The sequence below is a fragment of the Cryptomeria japonica genome, chromosome 3, assembly GCF_030272615.1.
Source record: "Cryptomeria japonica chromosome 3, Sugi_1.0, whole genome shotgun sequence".
In the NCBI taxonomy this organism is placed as follows: domain Eukaryota; kingdom Viridiplantae; phylum Streptophyta; class Pinopsida; order Cupressales; family Cupressaceae; genus Cryptomeria; species Cryptomeria japonica.
In genome coordinates this window covers 321,208,816-321,235,038 of record NC_081407.1, presented here as the reverse complement: position 1 = coordinate 321,235,038, position 26,223 = coordinate 321,208,816, and positions in this window count along the sequence as shown.

Here is a 26,223-nt window from a genome sequence, read left to right as displayed (position 1 = left end):
GCTCCTTTCTCATTTCTTATATGTATCACTACCTTAAAGCAATCTCCCTCGATGAGGCGTGTGCGATTGCTTTAATGTAGGGGGGCATACATCCCATTCATATCTTTTCAAGATACTTGAAAATTTCTTGACAAATTTAGCTTTGCCTTGAAAATTTTTGATATCTTTCTTGCATGACTTATAGTGAGGGAACCTTACTACTGACAGTCATGGTTCTCCCTCATGATCTTCCCTTTTACTTTGTCAATCGATGTCGTAAGATCCTTAGTCCACTGGGGGCTTGGTGTATCTTGCCTCCCTGACGTGGTGAAAGTTGTTCAATGTTGTTTCCTTGTACTTTATCGGAAGTATGAGCATACGCTTATACTCCCGCTAAAGTGGGGGCTAAATGTAACATCCTAAAATTGTGACACTTGCAATTTTGACTGCATTTGGGTCTTCACGATGGCAGCGCAACGTTGAACCTGAATGGAGACCCCGAAACCTGTTTTAAACACCAAAAACTGTATTTTTCTGCACCTTGGCATGATCCCTCCTTGCACCCTGCTGTCCCGGGAGGTGGGACCATGGCACCCAGCACCCTAGTCCTTCAGGACTAGGGCACCTAGCGCCCTGGTCCCCCAGGACCATGGCGCCCAGCACCCTGGTCCCTGGCCCTATTTTGGGCCCGGTCTCTTTTGGGCATCGGGTCTTTAAGTTTGCAATTCGGGAAATAATGCTTCCTGGTCAGCCTAAGGTTGGGAAAATCAGTCTATCAGCCCTAATTGACAAGTATATAAACTACATTTCCCCTCCCATTTGAGGAGGTAAGAAAGAGGAAAATAGATGTGTGCAAAAGGCGGAAGCAATATTCAAACATTCAAACATTCAAGCATTCCTTCAAGCAATTGAGCATTCTAAGTCTCCATTCAAGGCTAGGTGTTGCATTCAAGACAAGGATTCAACCATTGAAGAGGAGATCACATACAACATACAACATACTATATACATTACAACTTCACATGTAAGAATACAAACATTCTTACAACAAGGTATCAGTACTTGTTTACATTACAAACATTTACATTTACAGCATTCTCATTTCTTGGTTAATTCCAAAACCGGGGTTTGACCTAAAGGCAAACCCCTAATCCCTAACCCCCCAATCATCTTCTCTTTTCTGTGTGTACGTTGCAGGTACACGGCTATAATTGAAGATCTGGAATCCTTGTGCAGAGACGAACAGATCCCCCTTCGTTTCACGGATTTTTCGGAGGACCGTGTGCACGCCGGGTGCCATTGTCCCGTCAACTTTCGCTCAAATTTGCAGAATAGCACCATCTCAACATTTTACTGCTAATTCCAGGTCCGCAGCTTCATCCCATATCCCTATCTCTATTTATAAGTGAATCTTTCCTACTTTACATGCATTCCTAGTTCAATCTTCCTATCTACATTCTTTACAAAAGAGGGTATCCTTGATGTCTTAACCCTTGAAACTCATTTAGAATCCAATCTTGCATTGCGTGGGATTGGGTCTTGTGGGTTTCAACCCCTCTTTTGAATGTAAAGTCTCCACTAAGTGAAAACCATCAACCCTAGTAACTCTCCCTTCTCTCTCCTTGGAGTTGGGGAGGGGAGAACAACTAGGGTTCGATTTTTCCGCTTTACAGGAATAAACTTAATGAGAAATGCCAAGTATATAGGGCATGTGTGCCAAGGATATAGGGAAGTTGGAGAGGTGGCAGGACACTTGGAGGAGATATAGGGGTTGTTTTTGTGATTTTAATAGCATTGGAGATCATCTTTGAGGTTGTTTTTGCAAGTCATTATGCTTGACAATGTGAAATTTGACTTTTTCATCCATTTGGAGCTCTTTTGGAAGAAATCTAGTGGCTAGATTCTAGGGTTTTGGCTGAATTCAAGCAAGGAAGTTAGGACTCCTATTTTCTTTTAACTACTCAAGTGAAGCATAAGTATGCTTCTAACATCTTTTGTGAAGGGAGTTCTTGTCATTTAATGAGTAGTATTGTAATTCATTTTGAGAATTCTTTATTACAGATATAGATTTGTAACTCAGATTTTTAGACTTTGTATATCAGTATTTACCTCAGTTGGATTTACCTTCTCGTTCCTTTGTTTCATTGTGTGTTAATGATTTATGTTATTACTTGTGAAAAATTATATTTCCTAGTAGTTTTGTCTCCTTTTAAGCATATTTAATAGAGTTATATGTATGTTGCAGGTTATAAGTTGTGTTTAAGTTGCAGAATTGTTCTAGTTGTGGAAGTTTCTTTCCTTCTAGGATTTAGGCAGCATAACCTTCTTGTGAAATATTTATGCAATAAATATATAGGCTTGACTTGTGTATGTTATGATTTTCCTATTGATGGTTGTGTGTGTGCAACTAGTTTATAGGTCTTATATTATATGTTGGTGCATCACCTGTTAGTTTATAGGTTTAATTTATGCAATCCTTCTTCCTCTTTTCTCGGTAAGATAATTAAAATAAGTTAGAATTAGGTGAATCTCCACAAGAACCAACTTTCTCTAGAGGTTCATTCCAATTTTAGGCAACCCATAGGTCTAGGAGTGTTCCCATGTGTCATAAGCCTATTGAGTTGATAGCTTAGCAATAAGGTGCAGGTTTAGGTGATAATAGTCTTTGACATGCCCAGTGGGACTATTGAACTATTTATAGTTCATAGAAGGCCACCTTGGCTACTATTTGGTGTGTGCAGTATTCATTATTTGTCTTTTAGAGGTACTTTCATAGCATACCTGGTGACACTGACTCTAGAAAAGAAGACTTAGTGCATTGCAGCATATGAGAAGAGTGCAAACAAGCAGTAGCTCAGTCCCATTTGACTATTTGAAACTTTCCCCACCTAGGAGAAAAGGGAGGGTAGATGAAAGACCAAAAAAATCCTTATTTATTCCAGAAGAACCAAGTCTACTTCTCCATCTACAAAGTCTCATACTGCTTTCCCAATTTTTATTCCTCCTACAGTTCAAGCTACCATGATTACTAGGGCTAGAAACCAACTTTTTGTTGCATTTCATCAGGGCATCCCTTTAAATTTAACTCAACATGATGATATCCCTATTGTTTCTCTAAAGAGTTTACCATCTTTTACTGGTGAAGACCAAACTACCCCAGCTAAGTACATAAAAGATGTGGCTATTATATGTGTTTCTCACCATGTCACTCAAGAAAGTGTTTCACTTGGGTTGTGTGTAACATCATTCAAAGAGAGAGCTCTACAATGGTTCAGAGGTCTTTGGTAGAGAAGTTGAACACTATCAAGAGATCTCCTCATGAACTCATGGCAGATTTTAATTAGATTTCAAAAGACCTGCGATAAGATTCCCCAAATGGTAAGGCCTATTATTGATCATGAATTTCTTTATTATTTAAGAGCCTTAAACAGTGATATTTCAGTAATGGTCAAATCTATGCGAGGAATATCCCTGCCTCAAGCTTATGACATAGCCATTAGAGCTGATAACAACCTCATCCAAGCTGGTAAGATTGCCCCTAGACCTTTGTTGCCCATATTCCCTGCAACTCAACCACCAGTACCTATGCAAGTGCCTCCTATAGTTGTTATTCCAGCTGCACTAGCATTACCAACACCTCATCCCTAGCCCAATAACAAATAAAATGCATCTCCAACCCAATCTTCACAGTTACAAGAGATTAAAGGGCTATTGCAGACATTTGGCAATGTAGTAAATTTAAAAAAGCATTAGCAGTAGAGTTTCAAGCCATATCAACCCCCATTTTAGTCCAATTACCAACAAATTAATCAAAAAAACCACCTTATCAGCCTTATAATCAAGGCCAAAGACCCACTCTTAACTCAAGGCCCTATCAAGCTTACAATCCCAATTCTACTAGAACTTCCAAAGAGATTGTGCCTATCCAAAATAATTTATCCCAAGATTATGAATGGTTATTTCCATGTCGTCAACCCCATAATTAGAATACCTATGCAAATAGGGTGATTAATCAAATCCCTTATGGTTCAAAATAGTCCAACAGTGCAGTCTAATGTGCTTGTGAAAGCTCCAGTGCAACAACAAGAAGAGAAGACACATGAGACAATACTTCTCAACTGGCAATGAGAATAATTTTGTGGTGTGAACTAGGTTGATTCTTCAATTGCAGCCAACATACATAGTAAAAAGAGGGTAATATATGGAGGACAATAGTTTGATAAAGTTCAAGCTCATGTGTATCAAGTGCCAGATGTAAATAAAAGTGCTCCAAGCCCATCAAACACTAAGACTACCTGAATTTTGCCAAGAAGTCAGCCTCTGCTAGGTAAGGAGCAACCCAACCCATCAGTTCAAACATCTCCTATTCAAGGTAATGTCACCACCCCTAAAAGCCAAATTAAGTTAGGTACATCTACTTTTAACATTCTCGAGCATATGAAAAAGGTCAATGTATCTATGTCTATGCGGGATTCCCTAAGTATCCTTGGCCAAAAGGAATTACTCCAATCAGCTTTATCAGATTTAAGTTTATCAAATGAGCCTAGTAGGGATAAGTTCGGGACTGTGTTAAAAAATACTAATAAAAATGATAAAGGACAACAAGCTTCAAAATATAATCCCCCACCTTTTTATGTCTATCATTATAGGAGATCATTTAGTACATAACTGTATGGTTGATTTAGGGGCTAGTAGTTCAGTAATGCCCAAATAAATTGTTGATAAGTTGGGTATTGAGTATGAACCAATTGAAAAGTGGGTAGTGTATCTAGATGGAACTATTGTTAACACCATAGGGGTCATTAAAGGTCTGAGTTTAACCTTACATTCCTGTCCAAACTTTTCAATACCACAAGACATATACATTATAGAGTTGTTGATGCAGAGCATCCACACACACCAACTCACAAACTAGGGATAATCTATCCTAACTCACCTATCTAATAGGTGTGTTTCCTCAATTAGGTGCTCTCAATATCCTAATTCATCAATACCTTTCCTTTGTATTGACTCACAAACACACATCACCCCTCAACCCAAGATTATCAAACACTCTTCATGATACTTCTCTTGCATGCCTCTATAAAACACTCAACACTTTCATACATCCTTCAAGGACTCAGCACACCTGGTTGCCATAACACTTCCCAATGGCTTAACTCACAATTTTTGGATAGTCATTATAGAACACATAACCCTTTCTTGGAAGCCACATTTGGGAAATGGAAACAAGTCTTCTCACACTCTCTTGACAACCAAATTTCTCCACTCTTCCTAACTTACAAACTTAACCATAGACTCAATTTACCATCACAAGAAAGATAGTCATACAAATGTTCAAGAACAATCACTTATCATGGGAATATACCTATTCCAAGAGCACCAAAAATTCATTCACAAGGCCATACAACATTAGTGCTTCCATTCCCTGAAATCCATACACATTTACAACCCCAACAACCACCCTAAACTTGACTGACATTGAAAGTCTCAATCTGTTGTCCTTATGTGACAGCCATGATTAATTTTAACATCCTTGAGTTTTTGGCTCCACACAAGGGAATAAGGGTTTATTAAAAGAAAAAAGGGCTTGTCTTAGAGAAAAAAACACATTTAATCCCCTTCACACCCTCCACCATTCATCTAGCATATGTATATTGCAACTAACCCTTCAAGACTCTTTTCTTTAATCTGAGACACCTAAAAGCCATTAGATCTCTTCAAAACATGTGCAAAATTGATGTAACAACCATAAAAACTTTCAAAGAAGAAAGAGAACATTATAATACATGTTGATGCCAATTGGTGGGCTTATTTGGCAATGCATATAAAAGATATCACATTTTAAAGGTAATTGTTTACCCTAGATCAGGTTATGACAATTTTTACAAAATTTATTGGATCTTCCTCAATATGAAATGAAATCACGTGAAAAAAATTCCATATGACAAATAAATAATCAAGGTATCATCCAAAATTGGTTTCCAAGATAAAATAATGATAAATCAATGTGATTCAAGCCTGAGATTAGACTGCTACACGTGGAAATTACAAGGAAAGTGTAACAAATGTCTATGTTTCAATTGATTGCTCTTCAAACTTCAATACAATCACCAATCCAACTTCATGGCCAACCATCCAAGGCCTATTTAAGCCTTGAGGGGGTATTTAGAACCTGTTGCAACCACTTTTTGAATTAAGTGTACGTTAGACACCAAATATGACAACTTTTGAGCAATTTTGCCAATATGAGCAACCTATGACTAAACATGACAAATATTGGTCTAGATGACCTTATTACATCTCAAATGATCATATTTGACCTTATTTATATTGAGTATCCATAAAAAAACTTGTCTTCCATAATTGACCTCATGGAGGCCTATTGAGTAAGGAGGTGCTCCTGCACCATACACCCCCTCAAAACCAAAACTTATGTCACATGAGGGGACTCCAACTCCATGTTCTGAATATACACCTGATACACTTGCAACAAATGGAGAAAAACCAAAACCCAATGGCACATTAGACCAAAAAGGATTATCAATCACCATAACACTTGGTTGATACCAAGAATTGCCTTGGGGTGGTTGCACTTGCACCCTCTCCAACACTTGTTCAGTCTCTTCCCATTGTACCTACCCCTTAGCATCTATATGTACATGTTCTTTGCTAATCTTGTCTTGCACAAAAGGACACATAACTGATCCAATCATTACCCCTGCAAACAAATCACTATTTTCAACCTTCTCTAACCTTGAATTAGCTGCAACTTTCTCATGCTTGAGTAGTATCTTCTTACCAAACATAACTATTTTACTCTTACCCTTGACGTCATCATTCATTGGCATTAGAGTATACTTAACCCCATCCTTTTCAATAGTATAAGTTTTCCTCCTACCATCATAACAAGTATTGTTATCATATTGCCAAGGTCTACCAAATAAAATATGGCTACATTCCATAGGCAAGATATCACATAAAACACTATCTTTATACTGACCAATCTGAAAATCAACCTTTGTTTGTTCCTTCACCAACAAAGTAACATCATCATTAACCTAAGAAACTCTATAAGGATTCTTATGAGGTATCCTTTCCAAATTCAATTTCTCAACCATTTTCATAGAAACTATGTTATCAGTTGAATCAGAATCAACAATAATAGTACAAACTTTGTTGGCATGATTGGCATAACTAATGCAGATGAAGAATGATGACTGGAATGGTAAAGGACTATTAGTGATGACATTGTGATGAAGAGATTTAGATTGAATGATTGGATGACCTTGATCAGTTACTTATGCTTTCATTGATGGCAATTGATGTCAACTGGTGTTTACTATGTTGTATTTTGTCATCTTAGTCTTTTTGGTCTACCGGAAAGAGCTAACCGGTAAAGAAACAAGAAACTGGGAATTAGGACCTTAACTGGTAAATGAGGAAATATTTTGAATAGATCTAGTGATTGGTGAAGATTGAAGTGTTGCAGTTTCGAATGTGAGTTTGCATCATTGTAATATGTATCTAACTAGAACCGCATCATGTTTTGGTTACTAGAAGTCATGTTTATGATTTATGTTGTATTTTTGCTAGGGTTTAAGGACCGGTAAATAATTCTCTTAACCAGTAATAATTTTTGGTTTGGCGGTGATCTACATAAAATTAAAATGTTGGAAGTGATGTGGAACAACCCATGTAGATGGATGAATTGTTATTTTGGCGCATTTGAAGATGGAATTCCTTGGGAAACAACAAAGCGCTTAGAAGAGTGTTCTAAGGGTTTGACTTTGTATCAGATCAAGTTGTTGTGATGAGTTATGATCACTCAATGGTTGATATTGTCTTGTAAAATGTTGTAATGATTTGTATGATGATTTGTATGATGATCCGATATGATCTAAGATTATCTGTATTATAAATTCTTGATGTATCTAGGGTTTAGTAACTAACCTAGTTGTAAAGGTTATTTATGTAGGTTTAGTTGATGTTTATTGTGTCGGTGGTTTTGAGAAGAGTGTGAAGTTGAACTAGAGTGTGAGAGATTTGTTAAGTGTTACAGATTTGGAGCAGAATTGGATCTAATCAAGCAAGCAGTTAAGTTCTATACCCTGATCATTCATTGTTGTTCCCTAACAGTTGCAGCAGTCAAAATCCTTTAATCAAGTAGGTCCTAACAGTCCTTATATTGTAAATCACTTAACAGGGTGACTCAACATCTAAGTTCTAAATCTGTATGTGAGGTTGATCCTAACAGGTCAAAGCTCCTAACAAGGCTCATCATATTAAATCCCTTAATCGGGTGACTCCTAATAGGGCATCTTTGTAATCTCCTAACCAGTCTAAGCTCCTAATAGGGTGCATTCCAAAAGATTGCACAATTTTAGTGGGTACCAATTCCCACCGTGGTTTTTCCCTATTTGGGTTTCCACGTGAAAAACATGGTGTTCATATGGTGAATGTTTTTATATGTTGTTATATTTTATTTTCAGCTAATGCATGGTTAATGAACACTTAATGTACAAACTTGATAAATTAGATTAGCAGATGATTATTAGTAGATACTGGTACTGGTAAATGATTTTGTTGTCAGTTATTGATTGATTTAGTGAAAGTTTTATAAGGTTGAGTTTCAAATTTGAATTTTTTGTTAATATTGATTCACCCCCTCTCTCAATATTAACCATATCCTCTAAGATTAACAAACTTTACCTTTGCATTTACACCTTGTTCTAAAGAGGCTTCTTCTTTGTATGGATTCATGTCCTTGTGAGGTCTTCAAAATAGTCTTCTTAATCATCAAACTCCCTCCAACTTTAAAATTACATTCAACCACCTTTTAACTATCAACCTCCTCTTTTTGTGAAAATGCAACCCTTTTATCAACCGTAGATGATGATGATGTTGTCTTTTCAGGACATTTAAAAGAAGGATGATCAAATTCATTGCAATTATAACATCTACTAAAGAATTTATTAGAACCTCTACGAAATCTTCCTCTATTGCTACCAAATCCACCTCTAAAATCATAAAATGATTGTTCTTTACTTTTGCTTGTATCACCTTGATCCTCATGGGTTTGCTTTTGTGAAGGAATTGCACCTCTACCTTTGTTATTGTTTTTGCCTCTTCCTATTGTGGATTTCTCTTTCCTTATTTTGACTTTCTCCTCATCCCTGATTGCCAATTGGAAACATTCTTCAACACTTTTTGGTTTAGCAATTACCAACTCCTGACGAATATTGAACCTAAGTCTTCCAAGATACCTAGCCACCTTTTCAATTTCATCCTCATCCATTCCTACTCTTATAATCAACTTATAAAATTCATCAGTATAAGTTTTCACATATAAATCCCTCTATTTTGAACTTTGTATTCTTTTAAACATTTGAACCTCATAGTCTCTAGGGAGAAACTTGTCATTGATTTTTTCCACCATTATGTCCCATGAGATGATCTTTCCCTTGCCCTTCTTCCTTCTTTCTACTTGTTCATATTCCCACCATAGGAGAGTGTGTCCTTTCAACTTTATCTTTGCCACTTTGACCCTCTGATCCTCTGTCACATCTTCACTTTCAAAATATGTGTCCATGCTTTCTACCTAGTCAAGTAACTCTTCTTCATTCATATTTCCACCATACATAGGTAGGTCAAATCTTGTCTTATACTGATCACTTTTCACTGCCTTTGACAATCTGAGTGTTCACTGCTCTTCAGGATCTATATGCTCTTCCTCTTCTACTTATTGGGACTCTTCTTCTTCATCTTCATCACTCACATCTCCTATATTGAAATTCCTTCTTTGATTCGACTCTAAGGCTTCAAGCCTTCCTATCATCACATTATAGGATTCTTGCAACCTTGCATTCTTCTCCTTCAACTCCTGCAACTCTCTAGCAGTACCCACACTATTAGGAGGCATCTTATCCTTAACCTCTTACTCACTCTTCTCTCAAATCCCAACTTCTTCAAAGACCTACTTCCTTTCTTTGATACCATTTTGATGCAGAGCATCCATACACACCAACTCACAAACTAGGGACAATCTATCCCAACTCACCTATCTAATAGGCATGTTTCATCAATTAGATGCTCTCACTCTCCTAATTCATCAACACCTTTCCTTTGTATTGACTAAAAAACACACATCATCCCTCAACCAAAGATTATCAAACACCCTTCATGATATTCCTTTTCCATGCTTCCATACAACACTCAACACCTTCATACATCCTTCAAGGACTCAACACACCTGATTGCCATAACACTTCCCAATGGCTCAACTAATTTTTTTTGGATAGTCATTATAGAACACATGACCCTTTCTTGGAAGCACAATTTGGGAAATGGAAACAAGACTTCTCACACTCTCTTAACAACCAAATTACTCCACTCTTGCAATCTTACAAACTTGACCATAGACTCAATTCACGGTCACAAGAAAGATAGTCATATAAATGTTCAAGAATAGTCACTTATCATGGGCATATACCTGTTCCAAGAGCACCAAAACATCATTCACAAGGCCATACAACATTAGTGCTTCCATTCCCTGAAATCCATACACATTTACAACCCCAACAACCACCCTAGACTTGACAGACATTGAAAGTCTCAATCTGTTGTCCTTATGTGACAACCATGATTAAGTTTAAGATCCTTGAGTTTTTGGTTCCACACAAGGGAATAAGGGTTTGTTCAAGGAAATAAGGGTTGTATCAAAGAAAAAAACACATTCAATCCCCTTCACACACTCCACCATTCATCTAACACATGTATATTACAACTAACCCTTCAAGACTGCCTTTTCTTCAATCCGAGACACCAAACAACCATTAGATCTCTTCAAAACACATGAAAACTTGATGTAACAAACCTAAAAAAAATTGGAGAAGAAAGAGAAAATTATAATACATGTTTATGCCCATTGGTGGGCTTATTTGGCAATGCATATAAAAGATATCACATTTTAAAGGTCATTGTTTACCCTAGATCAAATTATGATAGTTTTTACAAAATTTATTCGATCTTCCTCAATATGAAACCAAATCACGTGAAAAAAATTTTATATGATACAGAAATAATCAAGGTATCATCCCAAATTAGTTTTAAATATAAAAGAATGATAAATCAATGTGATTCAATCATGAGATCAGATTGTTACATGTAGAAATTACAAGGAAAGTGCAACAAATATCTATGTTTCAATTCATTGCTCTTCAAACTTCAATACAATCACCAATCCAACTTCATTGCCAACCATCCAAGGCCTATTTAAGCCTTGAGGGGGAATTTGGAACCTCTTACAACCAATTTTTGAATTAAGTGTACGTTAGACACCAAATATGACAACTTTTGAGCAATTTTGCCAATATGAGCAACCTATGACTAAACATGACAAATATTGGTCTAGATGACCTTATTACATCACAAATGATCATATTTGACCTCATTTACATTGAGTATCCATCAAAACACTTGTATTCCATAAATGACCTCATGGAGGCCTGTTGAGTAAGGAGGTGTTCTTGCACTAGCTGCCTCCCTATTTTTCCATATGTTTATCTAGGGATTTCACAGCTAAGATTGGTGGCTATCTCTCCTTTGACTTGTCTCATATGTTGTTTAGGGCTAGGTATGGTACAAAAGTCACTGTAAAGTAGGAACCCATAGCCAGAGATCACATTGATCCCTACAATCTACCCCCTATTAATGCCAATTTGGTTGCAAGTGAGCAAGAGGAACATCTTGGTGTTCAAGATAGTGATACATAAACATAAGGTATATCAGATGTCCTTCTTGATGAGTGGGTAGCTCAAACTAATGTGATTGAATTAGGTGAGCAGTTTGAAGAATTTAATTTTGGTATTTATATGCTGCATGAGACTAATTCTTTTACGCATAATATTGAAAAAAGCACTTAACAACATAGTAAACATCAAGAAAATGAAGCGTGGGAGTTGTATTTTGACAACTCAAGGAGTAGGGTTGGCACTAGTGGTGGATGCATGCTTGTCTCTCCAAGAGATGAGAAATATTACGCATCTTTTAGATTCTATTTTAGTTGTACTAACAATGATGTTGAATATGGAGCTCTCATTCATGGTTTGGAATGGGCAAGAAGAAGGGGTATTGGTTGCTTGAAGGTATATAGAGATAGCGGGTTAGTTGCTAATCAGGTGAGAAATATTTGTGTTACTAAGAATGACTTGCTTAAATCTTACAAGCATAGGGTATGGGATCTCTTGGAGGGATTTGATGCATTTTATTTGGTATCCATACCTAGGAATCAAAATAAACATGATGATAAGTTAACTTTTATAGGAGTTGTAGATCAGGAAATTGAAAATCATCAAAACAATAGCAATTAGGACAACCACAAAACCTAAAGCTGCTATGAAAGCAATCCCAATCCAATCAATGAAGACATAAAGACAAGATATTCAAATCAAATGAAATCAAAACAAACCAACACAGATATCTCCTTCATGTGGCTCCATTGTTCTTCTTTCACCTTCAAATTTGATGTGGATTTCACCTACAAGTGCAAAATGCAAGTGGAAAGCAAGTTGTTGAGAGATGAAATTCATAGTATAAGGTTACTCAAAAATGTGATTGATCTCCTTTGATTGAAGAAAATCATCCAATTTATAGACAAATTGGAGAGAGGACAAGATTAGCATGAAGAGATTTGAAAGGAAATTCAAATCAAGAATGGCAAAATTATGACAAATGTATGACAAGTTGCTATGCAAGATGGTGCAAGAGCACCCTGAGCACAGTGAGTTCAAGGGGTCATATGATGATACAGGGCACTGGAGGAAGCTAATGAGACCTATGAGGTCATTTTTAAATGTAAATGGGCCATTAGTACCAATCAATGTAATGAAAAGATGAAAAGATGTAAAATTGTCAAGATTGGCAAAATAGGCCTAAAAAGGTTAAAATTGGGTTTTGAGGGTAGAATAGATCAATATGATGAATAAATGATGTAATAATGTTTAAAAGGTCATTTAATGACTATTTGAGTGGTTTGGGGTGATTAGATTTCAAATTGTGAAGTTGACAAATGAAATTGTCAATCTTGACAACTTTTGAGCAACTTTTGTTGCAAAATGTTGTAAAAATGCAAAAAAGGGTAGTTATAGGTGGTTATTAGTTACATTTAGGCCTTAGAAGGTTTGGAGAACTATAAAATGATGTAATTAATCCATTTTGAGGGAGACGTTGGATGTGGAGGTCAAGATTTGAGAAGTGGAGCAATAAAATTGTATTTTTCCTTATATTTTATGAGTTTTCAATGTATGACAGATTGAAATTTGTTCATTTGCAAATTGATATGCATTTATTTGATTAAGTTATCTTACTAGGATGAAAGTGAAATTAACTAAGAGTGCTTTGGTTTTTACTTGGTGCAATTTCATTATCATTTGTGGGAGATATTGACATTTGTTTCAAAACTGTTAAAACCCTTACTAGTGCATCCAGTGGCCTCATAAATGTAATAACTTTTGTTTAGATGTTTTTACAAACCCCATTTTGGGTAGGGATGAGGGTAAGGATTTATTTTACCTGTCCATGGGGTGTTTAGGGTTCCATGATGGATTTGGCACGTGCTTCATGAAGGTTTCAGACTGAAAAAACAGTCAGATTTGGGGTGTGACTGCAACAGTCCTGATGCGAGGGCAATATCTCATCACTGAACCGTTGGATCTTCTTAAATTTTGGATATGTTGTGGAGGGTTAAGTTTGAAATAATCTCACTAAAGAGATTGAGAAAATAATATTTTGTTCAAAATTTATAGATCTCTGAGTATGGGTCTATCAAGAAGGACAAGGACAGCAAGAAGGTATATTTTGTTTTTTTAATTTTAAAGTTGTGTTTAATGGTTTAGTGGAGTATGTATGGAAATGGATAGAGCCTAAGGGGATTTGTGAGTGTCTTGAGTACATTGGTAATGTTTGAAACCAAAGGGAGAGACTTTTATGAGTTTTTTGGTCAACAAATATTGTCATTTATACTTTTGACTGTCCTAAAACGGTGAGACAGTGTGTGGGGTTGTTATTCTAGTATGTGGAGAGTAGGGGATCAGAGGTGATGTGTTTGACCAATGAGAGGTATTGAGGAGTGAGTTGTGTGGGTGTGGGTAAGATTCATTAGGTGTTTGAGTAAGATCCTCCTACCCTCTGCATCAATTAGTATCAGAGCAAGGAAGTAGATCCTTGCAAAGGAGATATTGAAGGTTGAGAGATAAGAGTTATAGCCATCATGGAAGAAGAGGAAGGAAGGAGGGCAAGGTATGTTCAGAGGCTTCCTATATTCAAAACACAATGCAATTTCAAGGGTAAGGTATGCAAGGTTGTAGTTGATAGTGGGTCCTTTAAAAACATAGTCTCGATAGAAATGGTTGAAAAGTTGGACCTACCAAAGGCACCTCATGAGACACCTTACAGAGCATATGGGTTAAGTGATGATTAATGGATTGATGTTAAAGAACAAGCATATGTTTCTTTCAATATTGGTTCATATTATGATGTTATGCCTTTGAGTGATTGTCGTTAGATCTTGGGAAGAGCATGGCAATCTGATAGGTTTGCCCTACATGATGGTTACAAAAATACATATAGCATCAACAAGGATGGGGAGAAGTTTGTATTGAATCCATTGAAGGATGATGGGGCATCTTGGGGTATGTCAAGAAGGATAGATTTGATTGGAAAGATAGAGTTCCTAAGTAAAAAGGAACATGAAGATGAAGATAAAGAGAAAGTGAAGGATTGGTTGATGAAGGGTGATGGTGCAATGGAGAAGACAACCATCAAGAGTACAAACATGCATGAAGTTAGGGAAGAAATTCCAACAAAGAAGGTGGATGAAGATGCCAAGGTTGAGGTAAGTTGTCGACTGGAAGGACAAGAGCACAAGGTGAAGAAAATAAGTGTTGAATAGGATGGCGAACCTAAGGATAAAAAGGTTTAAAATGTTGAGAAAGAGATGGAAGACAAAGGTACTGGTGAAGAAAACAAAGAATCAAGTCTTGGAGGGCTTGAAGTTAAGGAAATGATTCTGATTGGGACTATGACATGTCCATTGAGAATGGGAGAGGGTATAGGGCAGCAAGATACCCCTAAGACATCAAGTTGTGTGGCTAATGAAGTGGCCAGTGAGATGAGTGATAGTTTGGTATGCCAAGGAGAATGGCATGAGGATGAGGTTGCAGAAGATGTAGCAGTTGAACCTGATTTATGGCAAGAGTTTGAAGCCATAGTTGAAGAATGGGAGAAGTTTGGTGGTGTTTTTAAGGCTCAAGACAAAGAAGCCTTGGAAATGAAGATTGAGAGTGAGATAGAGGTCCAAGAAGAGGCTCAAATGGTGGAAATTTTTTCTCCAAGGATGGAGATATTGATGCATGATGTTGTTTCTATTTTTTCTAATCCCTTTGTTTTAGGTATGCAGGGATACTTTATTGATAACCATGTGGAAATCATCCACAATGATGGTGTAGGTGCTTGGCCAAAGTACCAAATGGAGGAGCTAAGGTGCAAGGAGCCACCAAGTCATGGACTGATTTTGTTTGTAGGGTACAAGCAGATGGTACCAATGAATTGGAAGATCAGAAAGAGAAGGAAGCCATTCAAGGGGACCTTGAATTCTTTTGTCCCCGGGAGTATGGTGCAGGAGCACCCTGAGCACAGTGAGTTCAAGGGGTCATATGATGATACAAGGAATTGGAGGAAGCTAATGAGACCTATGAGGTCATTTTTAAATGTAAATGGGCCATTAGTGCCAATGAATGTAATGAAAAGATGAAAAGATGTAAAATTGTCAAGATTGGCAAAATAGGCCTAAAAAGGTTAAAATTGGGTTTTGAGGGTAGAATAGATAAATATGATGAATAAATGATGTAATAATGTTTAAAAGGTCATTTAATTACTATTTGAGTGGTTTGGGGTGATTATATTTCAAATTGTGAAGTTGACAAATGAAATTGTCAATCTTGACAACTTTTGAGCAACTTTTGTTGCAAAATGTTGCAAAAATGCAAAAAAGGGTAGTTATAGGTGGTTATTAGTTACATTTCAGCCTTAGAAGGCTTGGAAAACTATAAAATGATGTAATTAATCCATTTTGAGGGATACATTGGATGTGGAGGTCGAGATTTGAGAAGTGGAGCAATAAAATTGTATTTTTCCTTATATTTTCTGAGTTTTCAACGTATGACAGATTGAAATTTGTTCATTTGCAAATTGATATGCATTTGTTTGATTAATTTATCTTACTAATATGAGAGTGAAATGAACTAAGAGTGCTTTGGTTTTTATTTGGTGCAATTTCATTATCATTTGTGGGAGATATTGACATTTGTTTCAAAACTGTCAAAACCCTTACTAGGGCATCCAGTGGCCTCATAAATGTAATAACTTTTGTTTAGATGTTTTTCCAAACCCCATTTTGGGCAGGGATGAGGGTAAGGATGTATTGTACCTGTCCATGATATGTACAGGGTTCCATGATGGATTTGGCACATGCTTCATGAAGATTTTAGACTGAAAAAATAGTCAGATTTGGGGTGTGACTGCAACAGTCCTGATGCGAGGGAAATATCTCATCACTAAACTGTTGGATCTTCTTAATTTTTGGATATGTTGTGGAGGGTTAAGTTTTGAATAATCTCACTAAAGAGATTGAGAAAAGAATGTTTTTTTCAAAAGTTATAGATCTCTGAGTACGGGTCTATCAAGAAGGACAGCAAGAAGATATATTTTGTTTATTTAATTTCAAAGTTGTTTTTAATGGTTCAGTGGAGTATGTATGGAAATGGATAGAGAATAAGGGGATTTTTGAGTGTCTTGAGTACATTGGTAATGTGTGAAACCAAAGGGAGAGACTTTTATGAGTTTTTTGGTCAACAAATATTGTCATTTATACTTTTGACTGTCCTAAAATAGTGAGACAGTGTGTTGGGGGTGTTATTCTAGTATGTGGAGAGTAGGGGATCAGAGGTGATGTGTTTGACCAATGAGAGGTATTGAGGAGTGAGTTGTGTGGGTTTGGGTAAGATTCATTAGGTGTTTTAGTAAGATCCTCCTACCCTCTACATCACAAGATGTATGACAAATTATGACAAGATTGAAATGCCATTCCCATGACAAAAGGGAAGAGAGAAAATAGCCTCCATGATTGGAACAAATGGAAGCATAAACATAGGAGAAAATGAGGGAATGAAATTAGGGGAAATATTAGAAAAATTAAAGAAAATAGGAGAAATAGAAATTAGGTGAATTAATTAATAGGTTTTCATCCATTAATTAATTCATGAAAGAGACCTAGGACTAAATAAATAGATTTATTTAACCCACAAAGAAGAAGAAAAGGATTAAATGAACAAATCATAAAACCCTGGAAATAAGAGGACAAGGAATTAGGTCAAGACAACAAGAAATTAATGTAGGTTCAATCATGATTCTTATTGACAAAGGACCAATGTTGATGAATGATTGAGATTGGTTGACAAAAATCAATGATAAATTGACCAAGATTGACAAGGAGATCAAATTGATAGGTGCCAATTGACGAGGAACAATGACTAATCGATCCAAATTGACATGATTGAAAAGGAAAAGGATTGATGAAGAATCAATTGCAAAATGAGAAGATTGACAAGGACAAGGATCGATGATGAATCGATCACAAAATGACAAGGCTGACAGGGACAAGGATCGATGACAAATCGATTGCAAAATGACAAGATTGACAAGTTGATAATCACAGATGATTACTAACAAGGTAAAGATGATTGAAAGATTGAAAAGAGGACAAAACCCTAATTCTATCATTGATTAGGATTGACGATGTCCAAAATGATGATAAATGAGCACGCACCATGATGCGACAGGATAAGATCGATCAAAATCATGACTGAAGATTGCTATCGAGAAGACCTAATTCAAAAGTGAGAAAAATGAGGAATGCAGAAGAAGGACTCGATGCTCACAAATGATAAAGACCAAGTGCACAACATAGAAGAAATGTTAATGCAATGCAAGAACCCTAAAATAAGGCAATGCGCAAATGTTAAAGTATGACTCCACAAGCGTTGACCATTTTTAGATGTCTACATTTTGCCCCTCTTTGAGACAATGCGATTCTAAGCGTTGTTTCAAAGAACAATAATGAAAATGCCCCAGATAATAACAATAACATATGCATGTCCCCTCAAGGAATTGGTTGGAAAAATCCAGAAAAGAGGCCAAGTGATTGATAAGAATGATAGAAGATGATAGGTTCGAATTGATCAAAAATCAAAGGTCGGATGCACAAAGGACAAGCAGTGGAAGGCACAAAAGACCGCGACCATCATAAGATGGAGAGCATGCACATCCATCTAGGTACTGACAAAGATCTATATATGAGACAAGGAGAAGGAAAAGAGTTCATTCGCACTAGCCAAAGTGGAGGAGTTGTTGCTCAGGAAAAAGGACCCTTGCAGAGAGATGGTGAACATTCCAATGGCAGATCACCTTGGGGAATGTGTATGCATCTATAGATGACTAAATGACGCGGGAGCAGCGGTATGTAGCTCAAAAACCCATATGTTCAATTTCATGAATTTTGCTTGATTGTGGGACATTGCAGGGCCCACAGGGGAGGGAAAAATGCAGATTTGCGCCTGTCTGGAGATGTTCTATGCCTGTGTAGAGATGTTCTGCACCTGTGTAAGGTACACAGGTGTAGCTTGATGTTGCACAAGCACAAGATAGTGTGCACAAGCGCAATTGTGCACTTATGACTCTAGTTTGATCGAAAGCAGTGGGCAGATGATCCTGAAAAGATAGATAAGGGTACGATAGGTCAAAAATAGATAAGAAAACCCTGATTGGTGCATGAAACAAGGAAATGCAGCCCTTAGGAGAAAACCCTAAAACTGATAAATTGTGCCCCAATTATGATGCAGAGTTGACAGTATCCATTGATCACGTGGGAGAACTGACAGAAGAAATGTTAGTAAGCAAAAATTAGATAGAGGACAGTTAGAGATGAAGGAAAACTTGCGTTCACAAACGCACATAAGTAGGTGAGAACCTTTATTTATTGTAGAAAAGTGGATGCAGAGCATCATGGCATTGAAGGCTAGAGCTGGAACGCAACCCCTTTTGCAAAAGATAGACACATTGCACACAAGGAATGAGTGAAGCATCCTAGGGTGCATACATCAAGGGTCGAGGTCTGTGTGGTGTTCACAAAGCGACTGTACTTATCACAGACACCCAATGATATAGTTGCCCCAATTTGTGACAAACGTTTCACAAGCAGCAAACACAACAAAAAAAAAAGGAAAGGGACCATGAACCATCCCGGTCACTCTAAATCACTCAGTGACATCATCGAGAAACATAGGAACATGATCGAAGCCAAAGATAAATCAGTAAAAAGATAAGACACACAAATTCAACCAAGTCAAACAAACAGTCTGATCGTCATTGTCAAAAGTGGAAAACAAGAATGATCATGCTGTCTAGTTTCAGGGAATGCGGTACCCCGTCGAAGATAGGACACAGTCTGGTTTTGAGTATACCACACCATGTATAAGACCTATGATAATGTTGACAAGGACCAATGGTAATGTTGATGCTATTTTGATTGATGTGACAATTGTGATCAGGTTGAATGCTGGCTTGGTCGAACAACTTATCTGTTAATGCGTGATTTCATTAAAGCACAATGTTTGATTGATTATCATTGGATGTATGCTCAGTGATCTGTCTATGCACAAAGTGGACCATTTATTGACAAAATGCAAAATGCCAAAGAAATTGTTTTTGGATTTTGATGTTTTTCACTTTGTAGGAATTTCGAGTTTTTTACAATTTTTTTTTTTTCGTTTTTCAAGAGTTTATTTGACTTTTTAGGGATTTTTTTCAGGACATTATTTGATTTTTAGGGATTTTTTCAGGACATTATTTGATTTTTAGGGATTTTTTCAGAACATTATATGATTTTTAGGGATTTTTTCAAGACATTGTTTGATTTTTAGGGATTTTTTCAGGACATTATATGATTTTTAGGGATTTTTTATGATTTTGCCCCTAGTGTCTAGCAAGGCAAGGAATATGACAGGTGAATAAATAGGCTTGCTGAAATGATGGTGGATAGAGGGAAGACAAAGGCCTTTTATCATGGAGACAATACGGATGCAATTTTCAAGGGCTATTGCATGATGGGACAAGAGACTGGATATGACAATGTAAAGCAGTGACATGGCATGAGGGACATGTCAAGAGGTTTTTGAAACCATGTTTAAATTTTGCGTCCTTATGTCAGATCAAGATCAAGGAATGAAAAAGAGTGTATGGATAGTGATAAGATATGGATAGGATAAGAAAGACCAAGAATGGATAAGGGACATGGACTGAAGGTTGGGGTAGGCTAAGGGATAGTGGCAGAAAGTTGCAATAAGCTAGGGAATATGGATGAAAGGTTGTAATAATCAAATGGATAAATACCAAAAGCTATGATAGACTAAAAGCTGCAAAGAAGATGCATGATTCTCATGAATATCCTCAGCATTTTCAAGATCAAAGGTGGAAAGGGAAACTGGACATGAGGGACAATAGGATATGAAGGGTAATGATAGGGGTTCGATAGGATAATGGAACAATGAAGGACAAAAGGACATGATAGGATAAAACCTGTCCCCAAGTATAGTAGGCAAGAAGTTCATAGATTATGCATGATTCCTATTTGCTAGGTTTTCATCACAGTACTTGCCCAAGGCACTTGTTTGCCAGGTTTTCACCAGTGGACGAATTATTTTTGCTTTACTTTTTTTTTCTTTTTTTCTTTTTTTTTCTCACTTTTTTTTTTGTATTTTGACTTTTTCAATAGAAGATGGACACATGATAGGGGATGGAAGAAGGACTCAAACATCTTTTTGTTTGGATAGTAGCCTTGAAAAAAATGGACCATGACCTTTAAAAGTATGCTCAAAGACATTGGTAGGATAAGGACATGGAAAAAGAGATGAAACTAAGGCAAAGATTTATGCAAAGGATTGGACCAAAGGGATCGAAGGATGGAAAATATGCATTGGATAATGGATAGGGTATTGGAAGAATTGTGCTTGAGTGGATAAAAATGTTGGCAAGATCAACATTGGCACACACCTTGAGGGGTGATGGACTAATGGAGGAAAAATGTATTTTGGATATTGAGATTTTGACGAAAGAAAGGCTATGGATTTTGGGACATAAGGGCCCAAAAAGGATGAAGAAGGTGGTGGAGGAATAGACTAGGAAGGTTTAGATGGAGGAATAGAAATTTTAGATGTCAATCTGGGTTTTTCTTTTTGTGCTTCAAGGAGCTTCTTGGGAATCCACATGGTTTTTGATGTTTCATTTTTTTTTAGTTCCTTGGAGTGAATTGCTTGCATAAGGGATTTAGGAACCCATATATATTTTGAATTTCCTTTATTTTTCTCAGTGGGCCTTTGTGGCCTTTTGGATATTTCTTTTTCTTTATAGATCAGTTTGTTCTTTGTTTTGACATGTCGATTATATTGGACATGTTGATCCTTGAATACATGTGGATTGCTAGACTTATGACTTTTATACTTGGCATCCAAATTGCTTGGAGGGGGAAAGGAATGCATGGATGGATATGAATGAAATGGAGTTCTTTTGGATTGATGAAATTCACTCAAGGATGTGTGCCTTTGCTAACCTTGCATAAAGGATGAAGGAATATAAGGACCTAAGATGGATGGAAAGTATGATGGGGAAGGTGTATGTTTTGATTTTGATGGAGGGATACCAACATCTTGAGAGTGAGTTGTGTAGACATGACCCTTAAGATCTTATTTGATATGGAGGGGTTCTTTCTCATGAAGCTCTACTCCTTTGCCTTTATGAATATCTTGACTTGTAGGATACTCTTTTCTTTGGGAAGAAGATGCGAGCCCATTATGAGGTGGATATGATATGAGAGAAATAATGAGATCTTGAAGTGGATCGGATTGCACCAAAGTGGAAGAACCCACTATGCATGTTGAGGGTTCATGAACATCTTGCACTGACATGTTAGAATCATGAGGGGGATTAGGATCATGAGGGGGACTAAGATTGTGTAGAGGACATGGTTCAATGACAGGCTCTTCAAGAGATGGAATGGGAGAAATAATGGGATCATCAAAAGAAATGATATCTTGGAGTGTATATGGAGCATTAAGACAAGGAGATGGAGGAACAAAAGGATCTTGTGGAGGATTTAAAGGAATGATTTGATCTTGACAAGGAGGAAGATCATTGGAATCCTCTTTAAAGTTGCTTTGCTTTGGACTTTTAATGGGATCATCATAAAGGATGGAAAGGATATCTTGATCTTTCGTAGGAAGTGGAATGCCAATGGGATTTGAAAGGACATTTTTTTCATGAAATGGAAGGGGATCGTTTGGAATTGGATGGACTGGGATATCTTGATCTTTCTCAGGGAATGGAGTGTTAATAGGACTTTGGATATGATGGACAAGAATAGGGGAATCATCATGAGTGTCTGGGAAGATGGGGTCCTGGTCAACAATTGGATGAGATGATGAGGTTTCAAGATCTTGATCTTGATCTGTTTCAAGACACGTTTCTTCATGCTCTAAATTATCCTCTTGACATGGGGTTGGACTTTGAATATGCATGGGGTATTCTGACAAGGAATCAATGTTTTGGGATGAAGGAAATGCACTTTGAACATTTTTTATGGATTCTGGCAAGGAATCAATGCTTGAACATGAGGAAGAGGGACTTCGAATGGGGTCCTCTAAAACAGGGAATGGCAATAAAGTGCATGGTGGTATTGGGTCTTGTATTTCTGAAACATGACAAGGATGTGCATCATGAATTGGATTATCTTGGCAATCAATTATGGATAGCCCTTGGATAATTTCATCCTTGGGTGTATTGTTTGATGAGGACAATATGGAAGGTTCTTGGGAAACTTCTAAAGGTGTAGGGATAGATGCCACTGGAGAGTCAATTTGTTTGCGGGGGGATGAGGTATTGCTAGACATAATTGTATTATCTTGATCTTCCTCAAAGAACTCACTTGGTAGTTTCCTTAAGATCCTTGCAATAAGGCCACCTTTCTTTCGAGGTTTTGACATGGTTGTATCTGGAGTTTGAACTTGTTTGGCAAGGAGTTGGTTCTAGTTTGATGTCATATTTTGATTTCGAACTAGATGTTGATCAAATTGGTTTGACATGTTCAAAATTTGGCTTGGTACATGTTGGAAGTTTTGTTTTTGAGTTTGTGATTGTAGTTGTTGATACTAAGTTTGTTGTTGATAATTAACAGTTGGTTGGACATATTGTTGAAATTGGACCATTGGTTGTGTTGGTTGTATATGTTGGACCATTGGTTGTGCCTGTTGGAAATGTTGAACAATTGGTTGTGATGGTTGAAAATGTGATTGATAGTAAACACCTTCTTGTTCTTGTTGTGGAGGCACATAATGTTGTTGTCTCTTTTCTTGAAATTGTTTCATCATCTCTATTTGTGAGAGGAGATCTGGTATGTTTGATTGTTCGATAAGAGATCTTACATCAATTGGCTCAATATTTGGATTTCGACCTGGAAATTTTTTAAACATTTTGGACATTTGTGATCTATTCTTCTCAATATTTTTCACTTTTTGTTCCAAAATCTCCTTTTCTTGAGCTATTTTCTCCTCTAGTTTTTGTATTTGGACATTTACATCATCATGATAAGTTTGCTCCAAGTTCTGAGACATGTAGAGATTGGATTGACATGATTAATTTCTCAATTGTGATGACATGGCTTCGTAAGAAGGTTGAGACCTCATTTCAACAAACATGTCACTATGCAATGTAACTAATGGGATTGACAAATGCAACCTAAAAGGATGACAATGCAACTTAATGTTCTTGTACCTTTTGAATTTTTGGAGACAAACTTTTTGAAATGCAAAGCTAAAGACACAACCTTGGGAAATTGAAATGAAGTCAAGACCTTAAAGGACAAAGGACCAAATGACAATTGGACAAATTGACGATGTCTCACCCATATGCTTGGATACTAAGCTAGGTTTGACAAAAATGATATTAATGAAAGGACAAATTTTAGACAAGGTCAAGACTCCCTAACAACAACTTAGGGTATCATCCAAAGTTTTGATTTTTCAAGTTTGACAAATCAAATTTTTGAGACTAAATGCAAGAAGGCAATGATTATGACAATGACTTAGGATATGACATGAAAATGATCTAAGGATATGATATGACAAGATGAAGCCAAGACAAGATGACAATACAATGATAAGGATATGCGAAGACCAATGACTTGGAATATGCAAAATGCAGCCTAGGCAAGACCTAATTTTAGCATGACAAGGATAATGCACGAATGTCACCTAAATGGAAATCTAGATTAGATATGACAATGAAATGAAAACTTAGGGAAATGATTTTGAACCTAAGTGCAAAATGAGGATGCTTGAAATGAAAAGGACTAAAATGAAGGGAGATGACAATATGTCCTAGGACCTAAGTTGGACTATGCAAAACCTAGCCTAAAGTGACATGAATTTTGAAACAAATATATTCAATGTCTTGACAAGCCATGTTCAAATGTTGGATGAATACTTGGACAAATTTGGACTTTTGTTTGGATTTTGTTTTGAATTGAAGGTTGTTGATTTTGAAAACCCAAGTTGATTATGAGCACTTTTGAAAGTTTTTTTTTTTATTTAACTTTTGACAATCACGGAAGACAAAAATGTTTTTTTGACTTTGACTCAAGATAATCAAGCACATTCACAACAAATCCTATGGCTAGAAAGGGTAATATCTATTGAATCCTCTAACCATAAAATACAACACTCAGCCAGATAGCTAGACGCTTGGTACCACTGGCTCCCCCTTACAGTGCACTCACTTCTCGGGCATACCAAGCTTCAAGTTCAAGGGGAATCACTTCCCAAGAACTTGCTATCTCTAACTGAGGAGTACATGAGAGGTGTCTTCGACATGCACATATCACAATGCCTGAGCCAACAAATAGAAGGATTTTGGCATCTAAAAACAAGAGATTCTAGTAAGGGCATCATTCGAGTGGGTATTGATCCGGCGAATAAATCATCGCAATACCATTCCGACACCCGTTGTCTACAACTTTTGTTGCATCCACAGTTATTTAGAGTGGTTTAGAAGAGCTTGGCTTTAGTTCGTCACCACTTTGGGTCATTCCCTCTCACCAATGCCTATGCGAAGTGCTAGGCAAATCGGGAGGCAGGCCCAGTTCTAAGGTTTAAAACATGCAATCAAATTAAAAATAGACAAAGCATGCATGGTGTTCATTAACCTTTAAGTAATGAAATGTGCAACTACTTTAAAAATCACAAGCAAGATGTTTTAATGAGAGTATTTGACCACGTCCCACATAAGATTCGTTAGTAGTTGCATTTTTAGTCTTCGTCACACGTAATGCCAAGATGCTGCATAGAGAATTAGTACCAAAGAAAAACCATAATGCAAGAAACAGAATGAAAACAAACAAATTTGCAAGTAAAAACAACTGATTTTACCTCTATTTCTGGCCTTGCACAGGCGCAAAATGCTTCAACTTAGGCACAGAACCCATCAACACAGGTGCATAAAACTTCAACATAGGCGTAGAAAACTCAAACATAGGTGCATAAAACTCAAACATAGGTGCAGAAGTGTCCAGAAAGCTCCGAGTCACCCTGTTTCTTGAGTTTTTCACCTGCAAATAGCTCAAAAGCACTCAAAACATGGTTAAGGGGTTAGTTCACGTCAGGTTCACCAGAAATGTAGATTAGGAAATTGAAAATCATCAAAACAATAGCAATTAGGACAACCACACAACCTAAAGCTGCTATGAAAGCAATCCCAATCCAATCAATGAAGACATAAAGACAAGATATTCAAATCAAATGAAATCAAAACAAAGTGACGTAGATATCTCCTTCATGTGGCTCCATTGTTCTTCTTTCACCTTCAAATTTGATGTGGATTTCACCTACAAGTGCAAAATGCAAGTGGAAAGCAAGTTGTTGAGAGATGAAATTCACAGTATAAGGTTACTCGAAAATGTGATTGATCTCCTTTCATTAAAGAAAATCATCCAATTTATAAACAAATTGGAGAGAGGACAAGATTAGCATGAAGAGATTTGAAAGGAAATTCAAATCAAGAATGGCAAAATTATGACAAATGTAT